This window comes from Varroa jacobsoni, unplaced genomic scaffold (assembly GCF_002532875.2).
Source record: "Varroa jacobsoni isolate VJ856 unplaced genomic scaffold, vjacob_1.0 scaffold_958, whole genome shotgun sequence".
NCBI lineage: Eukaryota > Metazoa > Arthropoda > Arachnida > Mesostigmata > Varroidae > Varroa > Varroa jacobsoni.
This window is the reverse complement of record NW_019213860.1, coordinates 75,004-99,564: the sequence shown is the minus strand read 5'-3', so window position 1 is coordinate 99,564 and position 24,561 is coordinate 75,004. Positions and strand designations below refer to the sequence as shown.

General features: G+C 39.5%; 1 long non-coding RNA gene across 3 annotated transcripts in view; it reads right to left on the bottom strand.

Annotated features, from left to right (window-relative positions):
• The window catches only part of LOC111265336 (uncharacterized), a 34,649-nt gene extending 11,033 nt beyond the window's left edge, over positions 1–23,616 (bottom strand). Inside the window, exons 1-2 of one of the 3 annotated variants that reach the window (XR_002683393.2) lie at positions 23,049–23,616; positions 21,631–22,256 (exon numbers count right to left, since the gene is read on the bottom strand). This is a non-coding gene — a long non-coding RNA (uncharacterized LOC111265336). Of the gene's footprint in view, positions 1–21,630; positions 22,257–23,048 lie in introns of those variants that run through there. The other 2 variants (XR_015313017.1, XR_002683394.2) reach the window with 2 other exon arrangements.
• Positions 23,617–24,561: the final 945 nt, after the last annotated feature.

Genomic DNA, 24,561 nt, shown 5'->3' with positions numbered 1-24,561 from the left:
AGTGTACGTAAACGCTAATGTAAATGAAATGCCCTTGCTGTCGATCCACGATCAATCAAAATAACATGACACTATGGAAAAAACTTCTCCTCTCGAACGGGTATTTGGCCAACCGGCTCCATCCTCGCCGCAGGTCTTCCCAAAATGAATCTGTAGCAACCCAAAAAAATCAGCTCAATTCATCCACTGCAAGAGTTCGTTCGAGCGTTTTCGGCCCAACAATCAGACAAACGCGGACTTTTAGTTCTTACATCGATAAGCGGATTTGAGACAAGGTAACCATCATGGTTTTTTACGCCTTCTGAACATCTAAATTTTTCTTATTAAAGGCATTTTGCAAACATTGAAAAAAATTATAATCAGAAAAAGCTGAGTTGACATTGTAATCTGATTAACGGCAAAACATCCCAATTAAACTCTGATAGTCTTTAGCAGGTCGTTGAAAATATGTGTGAAGTAGGACGTTCATAATCATGATAAATGTGATTTGATCCTACAAAAGCAGCCGGCTATTTTCCGTACACACAAATGGTCGAGCTATTTATAACACACATTTTAACTAAAGTTTCGCTTTAATTGTTTGACAAAAGCTCATAGACGAACACCTTTCTGCAATGCCAGCATCTTCTTGGGATAAGCTCCTGTTTTAATCTTCCAAAGGGAGCTGCCACGCTTTGACCATAATCTGCCCTAAGTGTAGTTATTATAGATTATCCTTGTTTTCTCATCCGTAACTATCTTTGTAAGAAAGGAGCTTTCTCCGTTCAAACTTAGAGGATGTTATCACTTGATGATATTGCGGATCATAAAGCACCCAGATCGCTCCTCCATTCACATAATCTGTGATTGTTACATGTCTTGGAACAGTCTATTTGGATGTTCCTGTGTGTCCTGCGCGTCCTTATAATCGTAACCTGCAGGGTTATATATATCTTGTCTTGGTTGCTCAAGTTACCGCTTCGAAAGCTAAGAAACCATTTTCGGACCATGTAATCGACTATAGTATTGGATTTATGTACATTGCATATTTCCTAAAGAAGTTGAGGTGCCTATCTTTCGGGACCGCTGCAACTTAAGTGACACGAGCAATCTAATGGACTACGATGCCCAAGAGAATCTGGAAGACAGCCCCACTAATATAATGAAGAAACGCTGTCCTTCCGGCAGCCAAATTTGTTTGCGGTTCCAAAATTAGAACCTATTCAAAATTCGCTTGAACTCAAAAAACAAAAAATATTTGAGCGCTTAGTTTTACTTACAAATATAGATGAAATACGCATGCTATTCATAATTGTACATATTTCATCATTGCATATGCGGGACACACTCCAGCCTTCACTGCAAAATCTAACCTAGGCTAAATAGAAGGTCTGAAGCACAACTGCGAGCGGTACAAAGCGTTCAAAAACCCCGGGATAATTTCAATTAACCCGGGGAAATGTTTACTCTGCTAATGTTTGCTTATAGACTTGAAATCCTGGAAGTCAGCGCAGTTTTTCAATCAAAGTAACTGTTGTTACGTTATGAACATCTTAAGAATGGATGGCTCAAGGGGAGCCTGGTACATTCTCTTTTTTAAAGTGCCTGCCATAATCTCGGCTCATTTTTCAAAAAAATCTTTATTCTATTTTCATAACGTTGCATGGAGACACCGAAAGGCTCAGGCGAAGCCTGAACAAAATTTTACCTAGAAACTCATGTACGCGAGACGTAATGCTCAAGTCCAACATGGCATAGATATTTCAACGAGGTTGTTGTAAAGCAAGAATGTGGTATCGGGATGACGGGGTGGGGACACTGCAGCTGAAAATGTATTATATATAGATTTGCTGCAATTATTAGCAGCAATTATTGCTTCATCAAATTATTAATAAATGTAACTAAGCCAACTGAGATTAGAAAACCTGATGTCGAGAACAAAAAGAGTGAGGTAAAGTACGATTAAATTTTTAAAAGGTTTATCTGAGCTGGGTCAGGGGCTGGGTGAAAGGGCCAACTTGCCGACAAGTCGATGTTTCAGGATAGATGCTCAAGGTGCACCTATAAGAAGCTTATCGTTCGAACACAAGCTTGCATCTGAAGCCAGAAATTTACAGAATTCCGTTTGTAAGATTTCGGAACCGGTGTACTATCTGTGCGATGCCCCGATAAGTAATGAACGATAACTTTGGCTTTTCTCAGTAAGATATTGCACACATCGTTCACTAGGGCATCGACTGATTATGCGAGAACTCTTCGGCTTTCAATATTTATGAGGCATACTATTTTAATGCCTACATTACACCCATGCGACAAATACGTCCAAGATAAGTTCCATTAAAATGTGCATTTTACCGGCGTGACTGGGTAGTTTACACATCGTTGCGTTTTGTTTCAAGAACACAATAATAACTGCTTGGTACAGATAAATCGTAGAAAAATAACGTACGGTTTTCTAACGTGCATCAGGCATATAGTCCTAGTGCACTATGGGTCAGGCTGTAAATAATATATCTGATCTCATCATTCTAACAGTGATTCTAATAATAGGCCATATTTTAAAGTGTTCATCATGTGAGTTGTTGCGTCTATTGGATCTATGGATATTCTCTACCGTTTCCGTTTACCGTCTACTTTCAGTTTTATTAATCTGCAGTTGTCAAATACCATTTTGGGAAACTGGTAGATATGAAAATGTTATAATAAATAACAAGCAGGGCATCATATCTTCAGTACTATCATAACGTCGCCGAAAATCTAAAAATAGATGTTCATTGATTGTTAAAATGTTCTGCGATTTGAACCGCTTGATGAAATTAGCTTCCAACATGAAACAACGCCTGACAGAAAATACCTAGGAACGTTATAGCGTTCCATTTCGTTGAACTAATAGCGGTCGACATTTTTACCTGAAAATCACTAGAAGAGTGCGCCTTTCTGCGTCCATACTTAGAACTCCAGCGAAACGTTCGTGTGTTACTCATAGTAGAAGATCGTGCTTCAATTTCCGCAGGTGCTTGATTCGAACGTAGTACGCTCGCTAGGTCATCACAAAGATCGCCCAACAATTCGTGTATATAAATAACTCTCTCGTATTTATTAGTTCTTGTTAGAAATGCTAATTTCAATAAGGTAAAACTTTTTCTGCATATGGAACTTGAGCAACAGTGTATGCCAATAGAGCCACAACGCTAGCAAACGAATTCGTACCTAATAGCCATGACCTTCGTATTCAGTAAAACCATAATTGCAATTGTTCCACGCTAGCACGTTATTTGATGTATAGGTATGTCTGTTTTGCCGTTCTCGTGTACGTACGGCAACGATTTCAAGTCTAGATGAAACTAATTGAGGCTAAAGATAAATGTATTTTTAGTCGAATTTGTGACAATGGCCTTTTCACGAACACGACTTGCCCTGCTCTTGCTTTAATGTCAGCAATACGTGACTGGTGGGCACGCGGGCATCCTCCTTTGGACATTTATGAAATATGAGCCCATCTAAAAGTTGCCGCGGGGCAAGGTTTCAACACGAAATATTGGATTTCAGTATTGGGAAATAAGGAGTTAAGGCTAACTCGACATGACAACACGTCCCACATTGAAACAACGATGCAGTCCGCAATGCAGTTGAATCGTTCTAAGGTTAAGAAGCGTCCCTGTAGAACCTATCAGTTCAATCAAATAGAAATGCCACAACAAACAAAAATAAGTTTACAACGAATCGTCTGTCCTACCTCACCACAAATGGGTCAAGGAAAAGAATTACACAAGCAGAGGAATGATGGCACATAGACCAAGTACGTGTACTTTTTGCTTAGTAAATGTACACTTTCTTTCACAATATGTCATCCATAACGCCACCGTTAGACTCTTGGAGCCATAAAGGAAATTAAAAAAACTATCAAATGTATACTGACAAATCATTTCAAAGAACATTTTTTCTTTAAAATCTATATGAGACAATTTGGTTTTCTTCGTACCAGAGGTGCCATAGATGAAGAACTAGAATATCCAATTTAAGAAACGTAACATGGTAATACTTGTAAGTTGCCGTGCAGTGGGAGTAATTTACCTTTGTTCACAGATATTGACTGCTTAATACGTCGTTTTTTTATAATCCACTTCAATTTTTGATAGTACATTTCAACTATATTGGAATCGTGAAGCTGTAGCGCACACCACCCGCATTAGACATATTCGCAGCTGTACATTTGCAAATGTACCAACAGTTCAGTTGCATCCATAGAGGATTGACTTTACTTGTAGTGACAAGTTACAAGTTGAGTTCGGTGCAGGAATGGCTCAACGTAAAAAGTCTATTTTTGATCCTCACATGGACCGTGTGGCACCCATTTGTTCGATCTTTTGCCCTAATAATTTATCTGAAGTAGACAAGTATAAAATTGTCATACGCGCCGAAATCGAGTGCTCACACCCGTGCACATTCAGATGGGTCGGCTTCCGCCACCCATCCACTTTCGCAGTGATGCTTCACGAGACACGGCCTCGATTTTCAAATGTTTAATGCGAAATTTTTTAGGTCGACACCTTAGAATGTTTCTGTAGAATGTAGAACCCTCGCCGGACGCCAGGTTTTGTATGGCTCTTCAATTCTAAAAGTTCTAACAACAATCTCCCACAGAATGGTCTTCTAAGAAGTACACCTTGGATACAAAAAAAGTGTCTCGATATGTAGCATTTTAATGTTGGTATGAGATTAGCGTTCGTTACGTATAGAGCTAATATATAAGTCCTATGTACGTGCGGCATAAATAGTGTGATTCAACTTGTAGTACATTAAATGATGATGAATAAATACATAAATGATACAGAGCGCGCGTATCAGGGAAATTAAGTCTGGCCATAATCACTGTGAGGCTGCTGAAGATAGGAGACCATTTTAGGGGTGGAATCAAGTGGCATACGCGAGGGAAAAGGAGCTAAAATCAAAACGCACGTCACAAATGTCTAAAATTTTCTTGGCGTTTTTCTTATGAATCATTAGCTAAGTAAAAACATCTCTGAAGAAAATGCGCACGACTAGAAGGTTATGTTGTACTCTGGAAGAAGAGATGGTGATCTGATATGAGCTCGTGCGTTCTAAAGAACGGCGACTGCAGTTAGGCGCGTACACAACTAGGCCAATATCTAGAGATGCGTAAAACATGTTTAAGAAACAATCTCAGAATGTTTTGCAAAGATTTTCGAAAATAATGGAGTTTAAAATTATAATGGTGAAGAAAACACATGCATATACAGTTACTGACACATGTACATGCAGACGAATATTTTTGTTGCACTTGTAGCTGTGCTAAAAATAAATTTTTCCGTGTATAATTTATGACCAGTAGATGTTAAACAACCTAGCTGGAGAGCACACACACACACACATAATAACAACACATAATCCCACCATGGTATATAACATGACGCATATCGATCTCTCTCTAAGATATGTGTTAAGTGAATTTGAAATCGTTAAACGCAGAAATCTTCAGTCTCTAGATGTGGCGTACTTAGCGAAAAATATTAGCAATATGAAGAGAGCTTTTCTCTGACATGTCAGCTTAACTTATTACCACGTTCACCACTTCGCTCATAATACTGAATACCTACAATGTAAAACACATGGCAGTACAATATAATCGTGTGGATTTTGATTTTTCTGCAACAGATGTTTTCGTTTTTTAAGGCTACACCTACCTAATCCATCCAACCCTCGGCGTAAGCTAAACCTACGCCTAAACTAAGCCGCCCTCAACGCCTAAGCTAACCCCTACCCATATGCCCAGCCCGAGGTCTCAGACAAAGCCACCTATGCCATACACCTAAGCTATATGCCATTCTAAGGTACGCACGTATTTTATCTGTAAAAATGTCTTAATTATATTCGAAATACTGGTAATATGCTAATAATTACGAAGACACGAACCGCAAGTCCAAATGAGCATTAATATTCCGAAAATCACTAAAAAATTATTATAATACGATATATGGAAGGATTGATAGAATTTAGAAAAAAAACTAATAAATCTTACTCAGTACACTCAAAGTATGTTTGCATACAAACTATAAACAAGCTAAAAAACTGAGCTAATCGTCAGCAAAAATATACATATTGGCTTGACTTAAAATTAAACAAGCCATACAACGAAGTTGTACTCCTTATGCCCCTCCATTTTATATAGATAAGATTTATAGATAGATAAAACGTTTCACTGGGAGCGTAAACAAAAGTGCGATCAAATAAGAATACGACTCCTTAAGAGGCAACATATTTGAAACTTACGTTTCGTTAAAAATCAACCAATTTCTGATAAAACAAAAAAAAAAAAGAGTTTCACTGAAATAAAATAAAAGGCCTGTTGTGTCTGAACACAATCGCTAAACAAGCACTACCCTACTTTGCTTAGTTGCCAATTTCTGCACGACAGAAGAATATACACTACTATAGATACTATGGATAACCGTTCCGTGTAGCTTGTGAGCATATGACGCACGGACTAGATTTGATGAATACATGAAGGCAATTTGTATTTCAATTTCCTTATCTTTCTATGTCTTTCTTTAAATCGACATCAAGAAATTAACATAGTTATGGTGTATGTAGTTCCTTTGTCCTAAGGTTTTTCCCATGCTGGTGTGCCTTCTTCGTTTTACTAAATCAGCATTCGCATTACCTTTCGTTCCAGCAGCTCCTGAGGCTCTCAGGGCTTAACAGCCTGCCACAGTCCTTACAACCGCCATAACTACTACTACTACTACAACTACTCCATTTCCCCTTAATGGTGACTCGGTAGATAGCTTTGCCTGCCCGTGACAATGGCTACAATAGAGACGGCAGCGGCAGTGTCACTTCATACTCGACTTCCTAGAGGTGACAATTCGGGACACCGGCACAGGCTGTGATGTTCTGGTACGGTCTGAAGACGCTTCCTTGGGATTAGGCTAGGGAAGGAAACGGGCCGAAAAAAGTCAACGGGACAACGTAGCTCCTTTATAGTCAGCTCTTCAGGGTCTTAAAGTACTCCTATATAAATAAAGCTCGCTTTCCGTCTCGGATACAGCACCAGCAAGCACTAGTGCATGCATGGCTGCAGTTGTCAATGAATTATTGATATCTAACACTGGTAAAAATGTATAGTACATATAAATGCTTTTCTTCTCACATTACAGTAGTAGAACAAATAATATTGCCCGTTACGATTTTAGAAAACGAAATAATTATCGATCCACGCAGTATAAACGTTTTAGACAAGCTTTTTGAGGTGACAACAATTCAGGCCATATTAGATATCTGTTCGACGTCTGAGATTCTAAAGCGGAACTTATCTTGCATCTGCCAAGAGACGCTGTAAACGTTAACTCGCTGCACTGAATAGATTTCCAATCGTATCAGAGTAATTAGCTTCGTCTGATAGATTCATCGTTAGTTATTACGGTTTGATCAGGCTAACATAAAGTGTCCGTAGTAGCATAGTGGTTAACGTATTTGCCTGTTAATCTCAGGGACGTGTTGTAGTGTGGGATCGAACACATAAAAAACATATAAAGGTAGCATATATACCGCTAGGACGTTACCTATCTATTAAACAAATCAACAGTGTGTGGGAATTTAGCATTGCGGCCACTACCTTTGTGCTTTCCATTATCCATATCGGGGTCTTCCTCTACACTGGCCGTACTTCTTACATTTACTGCTCTCTGATTCTACCATGTTTATTATTTCGTTTAGCCTTACTTGATTTATATTTCGGCACGTTTTTGTGCCTTTCCAAGGAGCACTATAGTAGTAAAAGAATATTCACAATAATCTGCCATCAACGTAGTACGGCGTCTGTAGATTATGTAGAAACGAGAACCTTGAATAGGCCTTTGTACCAGGAAGACACTTGCGGTTATTAACGGATAAACGAACGATAATTAATCACAACGATCACTCGCATGTGTCCTACTTCGTAGTTACTGCGAAGACACTTTAGTATATTTATGTAGTTGCTCAAAATAAAATCATTTGCAGTCGGTTCCAATCAGCTGCTTCGGTCGTTTGAACCGGCCGAGTGAACGCCGATCCAAGCGGTACGGCCAAGCTAGCGCACGAGCAAACAGAGGATTTGTAGGTTTTTTTCTTCTAACGTTACCCTCACCATCGTTGATTCATGCTAAGCTAATTAATTAGGATTTACGCTAAAAGTAGAGTTTTGATATACGCTCTGCGTTAAACTACATTGGGCCATTACCGTACTTAAGGCTTAAGCATTTGTAGCAGTTCAGTGATAATGCGTCTAGCGCTTCGAGAAGACTAAAGAGAACGTCCAGCAGTCACTACGAAGTTCTTGAACGAAAATATTACTGCATAATCTATGATATATACATTTCGGATAAGCTAAGCTTTGTTTAAGATAAATTATCTTGTCAGTGGTGCTCTTGTTAAGTTACACTTAGCCACAACACAGATAGCTGATTGAAGTTTTTCAATGATAAATGAAAGAATGCATGAAAGAATGGGCCAATTCTGATGCATAAGTTTCTCACATTGCTTTTTCTAGGTGAAAATTAGCGTAACTCCTATTGCTTGTATCATTAGAACGTCAGTACGCCTTTTCAACATTATCTAATGAAGATTAAATTGCAAACAGTCAAAATTCTCGCCCAAGTTTTCGGATAGTTTCCTTCAAACAATTGTCTATAGCGAGCGTTATGACAGATGTTAAAGTACTAAGTAAGTATTGTTAATATTTGCGTCTGGTACTGACGCTAACTATTTGTTTCAGACGGCTGGCTTCCAGAACAAAACAAAATGTATCGACGCCTGATTCTGACTTTAGACAATGTCATGTGTTTCTAAGTTCAGCAGGCAAACACGCTACAACTGCGTGATCACGGGGAGAGCTTTTAAAGAATTGGCTTAAGGTAACTATCAAACTTGTATTCTTTTCGGAATTGGTCCTCCTTAAAGTTTACAGTCCGATCTATTATACGATAATTCTAAAGGGCCCCAAACAATAACGTTAAAGCGTTCGTCATTCTGCAAGTATTTGGTATTGCTGTTATATTAAATAAAATGAAGTACTTATACCAAGGACAGCCACCTTAATTCCTTATAGCACCTTAATTGATTATTTTTACTAAATCCTAGAAAATGGGCAGTCGGCGACTTCATTGTCATTTCGGTCAACCAAACTTAAATCACACCATGGCCCTTCAAAAGACGTTTGCAGTCTGCAGTTTCTGATTAGTCTATCCCAACTCTATACCGACTTTTCTGGTGTACCAAGAACGTCCGGTTGTCGATATATTTTCAACGAAGCTAATCAGAGCTAAGGTAAGAATCACTTGCTTTCGGAGGACGCATGTAGGCGAGCTCACATACCCATAGCAATGAACCTCCTTGCCTAAACTGCGACTACGTGAACGGTCAAATACGAAAATCCGTCGCTACGTGTAGATGTAGGCAGCCACCTGGAATTCGTCCACTAAAACATCGTGAATCTCAAAATCTACACGCAGTATCTAATTGAAACTTTAGCTTACCGTACAGCCCTTCCTTGAGCCATACTTGTCGTCCTATCTAACGAGCTCAGATGGATTTTGGGTCCAAAATTGAAGTACAGCCTACGTCGTACCCTCCACGCTGTGTCCTAATACCCGACACACAGGGCGTCTAAGACGAGGGTGATGAAATTTAGAAGGGGGCAGGATCGCGGCCACAGACACCTTGAACCTTGTGGGGTCACTTTTTGCTTATGTTCACCCGTTCCCGTATTTGAAGTTGGCCATCCTCTGCTTTGGGAAAGGGGGGGGGGGGGGAATTAAAAGGCGTGAAATTTCGCAAATGCCACCCCGATGGTCGTGAGACTGTATTGTTGATACGTACTCATAAAGCATTTGATTACTATCAGCAAAAGCACATAAATGAATCTCCATTTGTTAAGAAATAGATAGTGGCTTTCATTATCTCTGCAAGGTGGCGCTAGATATTTGAGCTAATACGCAGATTATCATTTTGCACAAAAATATGATTAAATGAAATCTGTCATCATTATTTAGCATTTAAGGGAGTTGAGTGAATAAGCCTTATCTATTTGAAGGGCGGAACACAGTATTCCCATGGACTGAGCTTTCCCACACAATGGTGCTGAAAAATGGCCAAGTTAGCCTTAAGTCTATTGAATTAATATTAGCACAATACACACTGTTGCCAAAAAATGTTGATATCCGCTATTACTTCGACTCGGGCCCGTTCTAGAAAGAAGAGAGAAAAAAGAAGAAACATAAAAAATTAAAATAGGTTACGGGAGAGGTGTTGCTCGTGCAAAACTAACCATTTTCCTCGATTATGATATAACTAAGTGGAGCGGATGCAGTAATACTCGGCCGAATGTCCAGTATGCTCAGTGGAGATACCTTTACGCCACGTTACAAACAGCTCTTATTGTCTCGATGAGGCTTTTTCGTGGCAAAGAAAGTGGCTTATCAAAATATTTTTATTGGATTTTACTTAGTCTTCACACTTTTTTGGAGGTAATGATTCCAGCTCTATTTCAGGGGAGACAACAAATTTGTTGATGATATGAGTTTTGATATTTTAATGTCGTAAAGAATGGCTTTCGTTGATTAATTTTTAGGAAAGGAAAATACATTGAATGTTAATAGACCGTCAAGGAATTTCGGACAATTCCACATTTTCGTATTGTCCAAGATTTTTTCGGCCTTGTTGGTATAAACAGCCTCAATAGAAAAGAACTTACTTATAATCAATAATTTTAAGGACTGACAGATTTGTTTGATGGCAGGCAGTTGACAAAGACAGTACCCTATCAAGCCCTCTCGGTGCTCGGACTCAAGCACCAGATCGTATCCCTATATTTTTCGAGGTAACCGAAGATATGATCCGACACGAGTGTCACGTGTTCTCACCAGATGCAGTTATCGATCTTTGGGAACTAATCTTAATACCGTGCACATGCTTAAGTATAAGCATTTTATGTCGAGAGCTATGGTTCTTTTCAAGTCATAGGGCTCTATCTTCCAGGGCATATGCCATTAAGAACGAATGGGCAAATACCTAAGAGCTATGGACTAGTTGTTTGCAAGAGAAATTCTAGATAAACGCTGTCCTTGATTATTGCACACTGACACAAGAAAATATATGAAGGTTAAATATCTAGACATTAGTCGTTTGAAAAAATGTCGCCGTCCCAACACGTGAATCGTTGCTTATAATTCTCGACGCATATGATTCGTTAATATGTAACGAATAGAGGAATTTAGATGGCATTTTGAGTTAAACGTCATGTTGATAGAGTATTTTAGTGAGTTCTATTGGAACAACTGCCCTCAAAGGCATGCAGAACGGGCCGTCCGTAAGTGAATTGACAAAAATAATGCAACCACCTAATACCTTCGTTACTGAATGACTCTATATGTAACAAACATCTAAGGATAGATTATTTTCTTATTTTTATCCAATTGTAGCTTGCCAGTGGGATTAATATCATAGCCTTAGGTCAGGCTTAGGTTTGATCGGGTGACGAGCAGCATATACAGATCTGGAACGTTATATATAGGTTTTTTTTGTGTTAAGTCCTGCAAATTTGAGTTTCATCTTATATAATCGCCTGCGTTGGAATTGTTCGTGACTTAATATCTCGTTCAGAGTTAAGCAATGGAGGTTTTTGAATTAGCTTTTGTTTAAGTTATTTCGTGCCCCTTGAAAGGGAAAGCCTTCCACTTATTTCTGCGCCATTTCAACTTTAATCTTCGATGAGAAATGAAAGTTAGCCAACAGTGCCATACTGCAACATCGCCGGTTACGTACAGATACGTCAGATGTATACGGTATATATAATACCTTAGATGTAAGAAAAATGCGGAAGACTTTCTGCTTTCCATACGATTCTTGATAGTTCTATATTTATACTGACAGTATTACGGGTGATTCTTAGGAAGCGCGCTCTTCTTCGGTCTACTTCTTTGCCACGTAGAAAAAAGCTATATTCATTTATAAATGACCAAAAACAGATACTCTAAAATCAGTTTGTTTTCGAAACATTAAGATATTTGCCACCGCCAAGATTCCGTGCATTGAATTTCCGCGCAGGAATCCGGCAAAGCCGACTTGGATCGAAACAAAGCGCCTCAAAAAATTTGTGCGCCAATTAAGCAAAACACAGTCGTTTATAAATATTGCCCGCGTACTTATTAACGGGCCGCCTAAAGTTACTGTAGGATCTTTTTTACCATCCGCTACCTGACATTTTGCCTTACGAATATATTTTTGGCATCACTCGTAACATTACGTTATTTCACGCTAACTTATGTGGTTAACTTTGTAAATAGATAAAGAGAGAGACTGTAATGAAAATGTATAAACTGCTATGCGTCCTTATCGACTAGAAAACACGTTGACCGAAAAAAAGCGACCAAAAAACTGCTTTATCTAAAGTGTCAATTAGCAAACAATTCATTTAATGCTATATATATATATATATATATATATATATATGTTGGTATTCTTTTAGGCGCGGCTACAATCGTCGACCCAGTAGCTAGAGGGCTTGTAGAAGAATAGCTGTGTTACGACTCTTTTGAAGTGGTTCCGTTTCTCGTTTGTATACCCACAAGGGGCAGGCCAGTCTTTGAGGGCCTTACAGCAAGCTGGACCGCTATGCCGTGCTGTTCCATGCACAGAAACGTACTGAGCCAACGCGCATCTTAATGAGGACTTATTCGGTTTATTCACGGGCTGTAAGCACTAGCTCAGCGTTCCGCTATCTCGGGATTTACGGCTGCGTTCAGTGTCGCGAGATTGGCAGCGTCCTGCGAGAATTTCGTCGGATTAAGGCGAACACCCGAGTAGCAAGCTCGCCATCACACTGGCTAGGACTTTTGCACAGACGCGCTGCTCAAAATAAGCCATCCAGGAGAACGCCGCTAGCGACACTTACAAACAAGGAGAGAGGAGGGCGAGGAGAGAAACTCTCTTCGTTGGTCCGTCCTGCGTACCGTTGCCGTACGCAGATCGCAGGCCGTCGGGAGATTGAGTCCGATGTCCAATGTAGACAGACAGAGGTACAGACGCTTCAACAGCCACCGCGCTCGCTCTCGTCGTATCCTCAAAGAAATTATAGATGTGATCGTACGCAGGCATCTGAACGAGATAGGATTCAGCTGAATTCTATTTCCAATAGATTGTCAGCGACGATATTTCGTCTTTCATTTAGGCCGTTTTTGTTTTACCTGAGATTAGCTGACGACGAAAACTTAAGTCTAGATTGCCATAATCGTCAAGCTCTTGTTATGTATGGTAGTAGAGCGGGCAACACTATTTTCCCCAATATGTTCATTTACGTAAACTGTGTCGTTGGCAAAATTCGAGGCAGAATGGTACACATATTGGGAAGTATAGCCAACATTATTAATAGTAATAATTCACGAAAGGTAATGCTTATACCACTTAAAAGTTATTTAAATTGTGGCAAACGTATTCAATATACTAACGGCAATTTTGTTAGTAAATAGTTTTACAGACACAAAAAATAATTCGGTGTTGAATGCAGTGAAACGGTCGAATGGTCCAAAGAGCTGAACCTGGGATGTAGAGAGATAGAGAAGAATTGTGGGTTATCCATTGTTACTCATGCAGTTAAAGGTCTGCTATCAAGAGACGATGATAAGCGAAAGTTTCGATCCTAAGCAATAAGTAACTGTACTATTCTGCCGAAATCGACTAGGAAAAACCGTAGTTCAGCTCCCAATATCGTTTATGATCTTCAAGCCATTCTATCTGAAGTCACATGCGGCAGTACTTCAGAAAAATATAGAATCGTTTCAGTGGTAACATTGTAATGAAATTATTATAATGCAATAAGTGGCTTTGTTAGTATTTGAGGTTATCAATAGTCAGGAACGTAAATCACGAAAAAACAAATCTTAATCTAGTAATCACGAATAAGCTGGGCCGGATATCGTCGTCGGTCTAATTTTATATTCGCAAGGCGAGCACGAATCGTTTGGGATGTATAGCAGAAGCTTTGGGGTAATTTCACAGGGCATGTCACGGCGTTTACGTCGTTTAATGTGTAGACGTGAGACGGATTTTATCAATATCTTAACTAGCTGACGATAATAATTTGGTAACACTTTTAGGCGACCGAAGGACTGTACGCTCAAGGAGGGTAGGTTATTAAAGTTTAAATACAGCGCAAATTGGGACAATTTAAGGTAGATTTTAGTTTTCGCACTACAGATAGTGGTCTGGATAGTTCCAGCTAGAGATTCAGATTTCTAAATAATAAAGTAATTGCCGTCGATAACTATAATTTATTTTACTATTTAGTCGTGTTTCAACAGCTCCATACGCGCTCATTTAGCTTCTCTGCGTCGTCCCAGGCAACGACACTCTGGGGACGATTCAAATGGGGTCTTCTCTAACATCACCGGTCGGTAGGCCCATGCTGGCGCATCGCAATAGCACATAGAGATGGAAGATGAAACTCTGGTGTAATATCGACTTGCTGGACCGCTATAAAGGTTTGGAGACGAACAAATGCCGACCACTCAGCAACCCAGCGCGTAGCAGCGACTCATTCTGCCGACAGGCGCCCACCGGTCCCTTTCTATTCTCCTTGTTCCTTTTCACCTTGCAGCGTGCTGCCTATCACATGCAGTGTTTGTTGTATTGCTGTAACAATAATAGCGATGTTTCCTTAGCTGGTCACATGGGACCGCCCGATGGTTCCTTCGGCATCACTTTGCCGTACAGTATAGCAACGTATGCCTGCGTGGGTAGATGGCCATTCAGGGCCATGTATATATGTGTACGCTTGCCTGGATCGGAGTGTATGGGTCTACATCAAACGCATGGACAGACTCATGTATACTTCTCCCTGCATGGATACGATTTTTCGTCAAGATGGACATAGGCCTCTCTCCGCGTAGACCAACCAGTGGTGCTTTCATTGAGAGAGGTTCTCAATGGCGTCTGACTGGTTCCTCGAGGGACCCGTACACCTACCAAGAAGGACCGCATGATCCCAACTTAGGCGGGAATAGCTAACAGAAACCATTTTAGATTTTAGCTAGCTAAGAAACACAACTCCGAAACGAAACAAGTGCCTGCTATGCATTCAATTATATCTTTGTCTAGTACATGTTTCATCATTTAGGTAAATGTACATACTTGTCCATAACCACATGTTTCAAATAAACTTGACACGTAACTTCAGATCTATATGGCTCTAGTTACGATTGTTTTACCATCTTACACGATTCGAAACCATTATTTGACATCGACATGCACGCATGCCTTTGTTGCCGAAGATGCGCCTAGTTGAGACATTTCATTAAATTTGTATTATTCGATTTTGCTGCCTCGAGTGTACGCGGCATAGTCAAGAGGCCGTTAGCGGGAATTTTAATACTGAGACGAAGCCCTGTACCTAAAAAATAACCATCTCATAAATGCGATAGCCGCATCTAAAAGCCCTTTTTGTTTGAGATTGCCATGATGGAACACGACGTCTCGCAGGTATGTTATAACTCAACGCACCCTTTGAATAGGATTTTTGTTTATTCTATAATTTTCGACACTCTTGTAATCGTCGAAGATAGGTACGGTGGGTTCAGCCGTGGATGTGCGCTGAAACCCAAAACCAGAGTCCCTGTTTCAAGTAAGAGCCATCACTCTTTCTTGAAGCAACAAAAGTTCTCGATTTAGCATACACGTCAATGTGTATTGCGTGGCCTTAATTCCAAGGTTGTGTCAACTAGAAACCTACAAGGCTAAGTTTTTCCCAGTTTTTTTTTAAAGTGCCTAACTTTACATATCCAAGATCGCCGTTAGTTTTATCAAAGTGTAGTAGTAATGATCACGGGCTAGAATGAACTTCTATATACATTTAATGATACTTTTGGGATACCAGAGCTGCGCCTGTTACTAAATAACGAGAATTTAAACTTCTCTTAAACGAGACGTACCTAAACGCTTCACCGTGTAATCATTGATCCATTAGCTGGAGTCAATGTAAACTACAAAATCTTATCTTAATCTGTCTGCGGCGGAAGTAAGTGGCATGACCATTACAAGCCGACAGATTGACATCCGTCTGTTATAATTGTTAGATTGAGTAAAAATACGATTGAGTTTTACTTAATTGTAGAATATAATAAATCTGTACTACGACAAAAGTATAAATTATAGAACAATTTACATATCCGAATCATTGTTGACAGCACGTGACAGCAAGATACTTTACGCCAGGCTACCGTTACTTCTTAATCCAATGGTATAATCATTGAGGGAATTTAATACACAACCACGGAACATTTCTATGATGTTTGCAGACTTGTTGCATCGACGTGAACCCACGTGCTTCAGACATAAGTTTATATGCCAGATCTATCTACTTTCTCTTATAAGAAAGCAACCTTTGCTAAACTCGACTGCTACTTATTTAAGTATTTATTTACTTATTTAAGGGGATAATGGTTTGATAGGTGGCGTGATGCCCCCCCCTTCAAGCTATAGATCCTGGCTATATTTGTTTTCATCAGTATTCTTGACGTTTATATAATATGCCTGTATAACGAATATATTGCAAACAACCTCAATGAAACGGTTGGCCATGCCATAAACATCGTTCCCTACAGTGAGGCATCAAAGTTAAGACCTTTCAGCAGCTAGTAGAAAAATGCATTGCATATAGTTCCTGTCTTCCACAATAACGAGCGGTTCCGCGGTAAAAAAAAATGCTATTTATTATTAAAAGCACGCTCCACCTAAAACAAACAAGAGATCACCTGGACAATCAACCGCCTCATGCTATTAACTATACCACGTATAGCCCCATGTACTATTATACAAAGTGAAGTTCAAAAGAAGGGCGCAAGCTTATATTTTTCAATGTCTATGTGCTCTACCAGCTTATCCAATATCAAACCAGACCTTCAAACTTTCTGTAACTAAATAAGGCTTGCCATGAACATCTATTTAGATTTCTTCTTTCAGGCGACCACGTTTCTCTTTTAATATTGACGAGGCAAGGAGAGCAAGGATTAAGTCGATGCTGGAATCGTTCGTAACAGAAAAGGGACAGAACCGACCCATGTTACAGTCCATGTTAAGAGACTTAACATGGACTAATGTAATGTTCCGTACAAGTTTCAGTTTACAAACCTACAACCCCCCTAGGATTTAACAAAACCTTAGAATATGTTAAATAACTACCAAGAAACCAATTCAGCGGACAAAAAACAGTAATTGTCTATTTGCTCTATTGAAATATACATGTAGTGCAGGCTTCCATAAGACGAGAAATGGGTCTAAAAAACTGAGTTCTAGGATAACCCCTTTTTGTGTATTTGAAAATGAATTACTTATCTGGAGCCTTAGAAAATAGCATTATACAAGCTATAATGGTTATTATTATTTTACCTATTATTTGTGCAAAAAATTTCACTCAGTATATTTTAATAGCGTTAATTTTGCACAAAGCTGATTTCTGCTATAGCAATCAAAGGTATTGCCGTAATGCAGAAATACGAGCTGGTAGATTTGTCCCTCTAAAAGTGTATAAAATTAGATCTTCATCGCAAACTCACCAGAAAAATATTGAGGGAAAAATACCCATATAAATGTCACTGCTCGAAAACATCAACTATGAGCCATAATATAGCAAAATTTATTTAGATGTATCTAAAATGATAGTAGGTGATTTTCAATGAAAAAAAAATGCCCAAAATAATGGCCATCTTAATAGATAATTTTTTCTACATTTATATAGACTTATTGATCATTTTCTTAACATAGAATATCCACTTAATATTTTCTATTTCAGTTGCCGAAATATTTGAGGCTAACATATATCTCATCTGAGACGTAGCATCGTCTAAAATCAGGAGTCCGTTACGGTTTAACGCATGACAGAAAATTTACGTGTTGGCTCTAGCGACCATTTTTCTGTGACGTATCTGTGAGTTTTTACTGATTACTTCCCATTTCCCAACGAATAAACTTTGCTCGGATCGCTCGACTTCAGTATTAAAAAAATAAGTGGCTTGTAAATATCAGACATGTTATTTATGTCAAAGAGCTTCTGCAACAAACAAAGATACACTTGGTGCTTAAAAAAAAAGGAAAAGTGTTAGTCGTATAGTATTTAACTGATGAGTAAATTTCGTTAATTATATATACGTGGATTACAAAAAAATAATAAACATTTCTTCCTTAAAAATTCTATAATTTTCTTCCAGAAGCAGTAAGTATTTAATAGATTACAATATTTGTAATAAACATTTAAGTCACTTATGAGGAATAATAAAATTTACATTGAATTTATCGAAGTTATGTTTTTTTTTATGAAAATTTATATAGATTTATTTGAAATTAAAGCTAAACAACGGTACTTCTAAAAAGGGACATTTTTTAGTCAAGAAGTGGCATTTTGAATAACAAGAAGGTATTCAGTGGCAATTCCGAAGCAGTTCCACCTTGAGTGACTTTTCAGAAGTCATTCATAGTCACAGTAGGAAAACTGCTACGAGCTTTCATTCCTTACCTGTGTAGCTCATGGATTTGAAACAGCTGTTTTGCCTAGCCTCTGTTACAGGGATGTATTAGTTTTACTTGCCAAACGCGACGCTGACAATTAAAACTAACGCACACCGAAAGTCTTTCATCTTCCATCCTACCTTCAGTCGTATAACGAGTAAACGTATTATAAAATATTCTATTTTAGCTACTCTTCATTGATGAAGGTATTACTTATATACCAGAAGGGCCTAAGAAGAGGCGATTCAGTATCGATTTTTTGGGCCACTGCCTCAATTAAGCTTCTACTTGAAGGAAAAGGACGAGGTAATCTTGACAGTAATTCTAAAGTGATACTACGTAGTCCTTTGGACAATCGAAGTTCCAAAGTGAAGCGCTAAACGTTCGCTAAAGGTGCGTAAGACGCTACACGGAAGCGTTCACTACGAAGGCTATTTTTCACTTCTCTAAATTGGAAATGGTGAGGTGCCGGAGATTTTGTCGTATTGCGTATTCATCTAAAATCGGTCATCTTTGTCTAGTAGTAAGTAGACTAATTAGCTAAATTATTTCGAATTTTATTACACGAAATGAAGCGTGTCCACGATCTGTTTTAACTCTGAACGTCTCAACCATTTTTATATTTAAGAATCGAACACTGGGCCACTGGATTTATTTTTTTTTTTTTATTTCAAACAAGGAAATTACTTCCTTCGCGGTACGCATTCAGTGACAACTCAAGTTTAAGTTTACTTACAGAAAGTATCGTCTCTTTGGTAGCCGTTTAAAAAATCACTGCCATCGGCGCTATTTCCTGTCTTTGTTCAGTACGTCTACTTCTGTTTCGGGTTTCCCTATAAATTCTATTCTAAAAATACAAAATAGCTTTCCAGGAAAATGGTACAAGTCAGGCAAGGTAACCTGCCACACGTTCTAAAACCAGGTCCTTACATCTTTCGTCACTTGCAAACTATTCGATAGCTTTTAATACGCTTAATTAGATTGCATGCATATTGCGCTTTCAGGTAGAAATTAATGACTTATTTACACCTGCCTCCTTGCTCATCCTATTGTCGTGTTTGAGCAAAAGGCTCTAAAGGACATAGGCTGACGTTTTCCAATCTACGACACTATAATAACGATAATGACAGATTTACATGTTTAGCTCCTTGAATTTCACTGGCCACGGTATTGGGGCAACTTTTGTTTCGACCGTTTTAAATCGAGATAAATAGAAGTAGAGCATCATCTGGATGATAGAAAACTATTATATATCTAAAATCACAATTAAAAAAGCTCGCCTATTAGTAAGCTGGTTCGCAGAACATGTTCGTCTCACGCTTCAAGGAATTGCTTTAAGTAACGTTTTCACACAATACAAACAAAATCAGTGCACAATAAGAATATACCCTTAGTGCAAACATGGAAAAGCTTCCAGTGTATACCTATATCTATCTATAAGAAACTGAACACATAATCCAAGTGTTTCGGAGACCCATTTTAAGATTCTACTAGGACTATGTCCAGGGCTATTGTATCAGGCTTTTTTGTATTTGCCAATGCCTTTTCTCGTTTTACTAGAGCTCCCTCCGGAAGGAGCCATAAACGCACTGTTAAGCTAGGTTTCGTTCCCTCCGCGTTCCTTAGAATAAATAATTTGCCCTTACGTAAAATTCAATTAATTAAAATTACTAGGTTGTAAAAAACGATAAAGCGACGCTTCACGATTCGGGTGTAATATAAGACCAATATTGATCGACGACGACAACTATGAACATTCTGCTCCACTCTTAATAAATGGGAAACAGACGAATGAGATAGGAAATATTTGACGCGCATCAATATTATATAGTGTATTATATATATTAGAGCGGCTAATTCGTAGTTCGTACTCGTATAACGGTACTAGTGTACGGTAATGAAAATTGGTGGCAGCGACATAACAGAGAAAATGACTAGCCGAAAGACTAATCAAACTGACGGTGGCCAACGAGCCTGCCAGGTTAGGGTCTGTGATGGAACGTTTGACAGAGTGTGGAGCGTTGTCACTGAAACTACAGTTTCTTGACCATTGGGCCTGGCTAATATAACAGGGCCTTGGAGACAATAGATTATTTGATTTATTTCTTCCAATTACGTAGAGTTTTGCCAGATTAGGCTTAGTGCCAGTTCGAATCGCTCTAGGCGACCAGGTGACGTAGGATAAGTTCAAATTCAAACTTTTTCCACTGAGAATAATATGCAGAGGTCCGCAGAAGTGATGAAAACTTATACGCGTTCACCCAAGAAAAGCGATTTCTGCTAAAGTCCGTTTGAGTTCAAGGCGCTGTTAATCCTCAGTCAGCCAGTTTGCGTAGTAGGTCAAGCTTTTGTGCCTGCTGTAGTGTACAGCGTCGCCTTCAAGTTAAGGATTAACGGTAGCCAGACCGGATCCGCTAACGGAAACAAAGCACCCTTGCGGATGCAAAGCTTCGAGAGGTGCCCAGTATGAAGTCGGGAGGTCTTGAAGTGGCAGTTGTTGGGAGAATGCAGCAAGCAGACCCTCGTCTGACCGTGGGTACTCGTCAACCAACTCCTGCTGTGACTTAGCGCTCCTGTTGCAAATTGCGCCAGCCTATAAAACACCCGCAATCATGCTTTGTCTTTCCGGAAAAACGGATGGACATGCAAGCATTTAGTAAACTGCACAGCGGATATAAAAGCGCTTTTACATCAGCCCTGGTGAAGAAAAGGGTCGCCGAAGGGGGTTTTGTGAGCCGAACACGTGTACTCGGAACGTGTGCCGCCATTTAAGGAACAGGAAATTCGCAGAAAACTGGTAGTGAGGGCCGATCGATTGCAGGAATGCTAAGGTGCTTGCACGCAAAGCTCAACGGGTGGTCTCAGCAGAAAAAGATTTGCTTTAAATAGAAACGCCGCGGCGTGTGACTGCCAAGCCAGTGCCGTCGCAGATCTGTAAGTTTTCTTTGAAAAATCAGCTGAAGGCGCAGACGAAAACATCGACTGGGGACCCTATTTTATAATACGTAGGCATAGTTTTATATGTTCGATAGTACAGCGACCTTGGCTGTGCAACCTTTATCTGGGTCTGCGTTTCATGAAATCATTTCTGGTTAATCATGAATAAACAAACACCATTCTAAGCTTTATTTTCCATTTTATGATACGTAAGTGAAAATTTAGCATATAATATGTTACCAAAGAGATCCATCAAGTAAAAATAGGTAGTCGTTGGAGGTTCGTTCCAGTAGATATTGCTCTCTCTTCTCTCCAAAGGAGCCACTAATTTCCAGATTAAAACTTCGGTATTATCCAAGAAATGGCTTTCGCTTAAGCTCCAAAACGTGTTTACAAACCTTGTTTTGCCCCTTTAGATTTTTAGAAAAAAAAGGTTCGTAACCTTAAGGCAGGTTTCTTGCACGTGGAAAATAATGATAATAGAACCAGCCATTATTATTAGTATTAGTAGTTGACTTTTACTCGAATTCCAACGTTAAAGCCAATGTTTATTATCGTGGCTTAGAAGTGTGCTTACATCGCCCTTGCAACAAGCTTTTTAGTAGCATCGGTGTGGGATGGATGCATTCATGGAAGCGTAGGTGACCTCTCGAGCAGAATCTCAGTTCAGTAGGCGCACTCTGTACATGTACATGTGTACAAAACGAGCGACATATTCTAATGTCGGCTGTCGCTGGCACAGTTTATGCTCTCGCACACTCAGCACAGGTACATCACCTTGAAATCTCAAATTTGATTTCATCTTATGTTAGCGTTTTCACGACACTGTTTTCATTTAAACTACTATTTAGCTAGAAAGTATTATTAAAAGTTTTCTTCTGTATGTTTTATCATATAATGCATGCATTTAGATCACTGCAAGCCTTAGAAAAGAATCTATTTCCTGGTAAGATCTTCCAGGAGGTAGCTTTCTCTGTAGTTTGTGGGATTCTCCATATACCGGTGTCGAATGGATGATAAGGACATGTCTGCGCGCCCATAGACGCACTGCTTGCTAAAGCCGTAGTACGTTTTAGACGCAAAATGCAATATAAGAAATATCACTTTTTGATTAACCCACTGTGATTAACAAAGAGTTATCAACTAAACCGTAGCCCTAAAAAAGTCGGGTAGCTGACTTTGTAAAAGCAACAAAACCACAAAAAAAAAGCAGTAAGAACTCAGGAGAAGAACAATGGTCAAGCTAAAACCGATAAGTTTGACAAAGCTAATGCTTTCTTCATTTATCAAGACAGCATTTGCTGAAATGTACACTTTTTTGTAAACTAATCTGCCCGCCTAAAGACACCATTGGGCTACTTCTATCTTCACACAGAAGTTGAAACCTGCTAATTTTAATAAGCTGGCGCTAAACACGAAGAAGCAATCAGTGTTTTTATTGTAAAAATAAGACGATTTGTCAAACAGCACTGCGGAAATGTCTGTTTTCCACCACTACACATAGTTATTCACCAACAATTCTCTATAGTCAGAAGGACGAGGTGCTTGTATTCCCACCCCCTTTTTAATGTACATACAACAGACTGTGATGATGACGGTGGGTACTAACGGCGGTGGGTCTCGGAGGAACAAGATAGCCTTGCGTGGCACCAGTGTTCTTCCTGTCTCTTTCTTCGTGCCATCGTAATGCTCTCGAAAGCAACTACACAACCGGTCACCCTTTTGCTCCGTCCAACAACGGCACGACAGGCAAATTCATTGTCACTCTCATGTCACGTCCACAATATACGGAGCACCAAGTTTCTATGGAATCTTGGCAGTCGACGGCGGTATTCATTATTTAGTGCAGGCCGCTAGGGGCAGTCGTACCTACGGCGCTAGGGAACAGAGGTGAGGATCGGGGAGTGATGGTTCTGTGCCGGGAACAGAAGCAGGACAGGTATTGGCTAAGGTGACTACATTATGCAGCCAGTGGCTTGGTGGCAAATCTCGTCTCATGCAGTTGGTAGCCCCTCCTAGCTGGTAAACCTTCCAACGGACAGCAGGCACTATCCAGCGTAATACGCAATCGCTTGTTACTGTTAAAGTCTGTCTACGGTCGACCAACGTTCTCTACCGTCTGTACCGAGCAGCGTAGAGGGAAAACGGGTGAATCAAATAAATGAAGCAGGAGAACGGGTAACAAAGTATACCGACTCACATAGTACGCATATGCATTGTTCTCCAATGCCCGTCCGTGTTTCGTCATTCGAATAAAGCTGGCACACGTTCGTGCTGTTTTTTTTTCGTTCCATCTGATGGCATCTCTCACTAATGTTGCCGTTGTTTAACGTGTGCAATAGGCAGTAGCTATTTTCTCTCGCGATACTGCTGTAACATGGACTCGTTCCACGTAACATCAACAACGGGGAAATTTGGGCAAATTCGTTTGTTTACTGACTTAAATTCACGTGCGAACTGGATCGTTGCCAAAAGGATTTGTTCATCCAATATTGAATGTGACCTTTTTTATGAAATGTATGCGTCATATATTAGATTGCAGCGCAGTAGTCTACGGTAAAAATTGAACGTGCTGCGCATAAGCCCCACTGGTCTGCCAAAAAATTTTCTATTTTCCAAGGGTTGACAATAACAAAGGGGTTTAAGCTCCGCTGACCATTCTTCTGATTCTTGCCAGAATCAGACAATAAGAGCGTGGTAAACAGTCACGAAGTCAAGAATCAAGGGCCATCAGTTGTTTCGTTTGAATAAATGTCGACTTGCACTTGTTTCAAGGGGATATGAACCATTGTATCTGTGACTGCGGTCGACTAACCATTGAGCAACTGCATCGATATAGATATTTATTTTCATTTATAATTATATATGCATTAAATTACTGAAAAAAAAAAAAAAACTCTAGCTAAAGATGTCAGATGACTTGCAAGACGGTCGATAACGATACCTATGAATTTTTCACAAGATTTAATCACTGCTTTTTTTTTTTGAAAATGTTGCAATCCAGCGGCTATGTGTCCGTGTGAATGCCTGCAACAACAAAAATACAGAATATGTCTAGCAGTACCCTATATCTAAATAAGTTTAGGTCAC